We start from the raw sequence: 1779 nt of genomic DNA, 5'->3' as shown, positions 1-1779 counted from the left end.
TGCATCACATGATGACTATAGTTTACACTGCTGTATGACATATATGAAAATTACTAAGGGGGAGATCCTAAGAGTTCTCACCACAAGGGAAATTTGTTTCTTTTTTCTTTTCTTTTCATTGAATCTATATAAAATGATGGATGCTAATTTAACCTAATAAGGTAATTATTTCATAACATATGTAAGTCAAACCATTGTGCTGTACACCTTAGACTTATGCAGCAATGTTTGCCAATTATTTCTCAATAAAACTGGAAAAATATTAAAAAAGCCCTGAATTTCAGTAAATAATAAAAGTAAAAATAAAAAAAAATAATCTGGCTCCCCCGGTTCTCAAATTTTCTGTTATCAGTAATATTTTCACAGTGCTCTGAGGCCAAAATAAATCCTTAAGTTTTGTTTATTAAGTAGCTAGGTCTACACAACATAATAAGTTGCACTATTCCAAAAATTTAGAATCTTTTTCAGTATGACACTGAAAATCTTGGTGTTGTCATGGGCCACTGCCCTGTCCAGTATTAACCATATTGCATGAACAAGCCATAGCCAAAAAGTCTCCCTTGGCAGAGGTGTCCCTGATGCCAAGATCTGCATCTTTAATCTGGGGTAGAAGAAGGCAAAAGTTGATTGAATTCTCTCTCTGTGGCCACATGGCGTCACATGAATATAAGCATCTCTCCTCTGAAGCCCTGGAGGCTTCCTTATTTGTGCCAGCATGTACATGGTGAAAAGAGATGGCAAAGATGGTTTTCACATCCATGTGCAGCTCCATCCCTTCCAGAGCATCCCTATCAACAGAATGTTGTCCTGTAAGATATGTGGTGCGCCTTTGGAAAGCCCCAGAACACAGTAACCAGGATCCACATTGGCCAAGTCATCATGTCCACCCCTACCAAGCTGCAGAACAAGGAACATGTGATTGAGACCCTACACAGGGCCAGAAGATCCACATTTTCAAGGAGCGGGGCTTTGCTAAGTTTAATGATGACAAATTTGGGAGATGTGGTGGCTAAAAAGCAGCTTATCCCAGATGGCAGTGGGGTCAAATACATCACTAATTATGGCCCTCTGGACATATGGTGAGTGCTGAACTCATGAGAAATTCAGCACTGCCCCCTCCCTATTCATGCCCCACCGATAAATCCTACTTCTTGTCCTAAATAAATAAATAAATTCAAAGAATGTAGTAGTCATATGCAAAACCACTACATGTAAATTAAAAATAATATTTTATTTCATTCTTAAATACTATAATCACTTATTAACAAGTTATATGTGTCCAGTTGGATACCACAAAACTTGTCAATTCCTGAAATCTTGTTGACATTGCCATCTCAATTCTTGTTGCAATTTTCTGACAGTATTTGATTTTTATTACAGAAAAAAAATGGAAAACCCAGGTTCATAAAGATAACACTGCTGAGAGGAATATAACATGACCTAACATTGAAACTGTGAACTGCCTTGACCTGGTAGTTCAGATGGTGTCCAAGAGATGTTGAGTGTTTCTACATTTTTGGGGGGGGGATTTAAAATATTCCATGTCATCTCCACGACTCTGGTATGACACTCCAGGGTGCTTAGGATACAGTTTGGGAGTTGGGGGTTTTAAGAATTCTCTTAAATTTATCTTACAACCGTTTTAGGATTTTGAATAGCAACTTATTTATAATGAAGCAAGTATTGCCAGCAATGAAATCTAATATTAAGAAAAACTAATTAGTCTTATTGAACCTTAATAGCAGTACTTTATAATGCATTATAAGATATTCTTATATT

At 36.8% G+C, this 1779-nt stretch overlaps 1 pseudogene; it reads left to right on the top strand.

Moving 5' to 3' along the window:
- Positions 1-531: 531 nt before the first annotated feature.
- On the top strand, positions 532-1098 carry LOC116877899 (annotated as a pseudogene).
- Positions 1099-1779: the final 681 nt, after the last annotated feature.

This window comes from Lontra canadensis, unplaced genomic scaffold (assembly GCF_010015895.1).
Source record: "Lontra canadensis isolate GAN:19392208 unplaced genomic scaffold, GSC_riverotter_1.0 scaffold1, whole genome shotgun sequence".
Taxonomy (NCBI): Eukaryota; Metazoa; Chordata; class Mammalia; order Carnivora; family Mustelidae; genus Lontra; species Lontra canadensis.
Note: the sequence above shows the minus strand (reverse complement) of the source record. Positions and strands in the feature narration are given on the sequence as shown.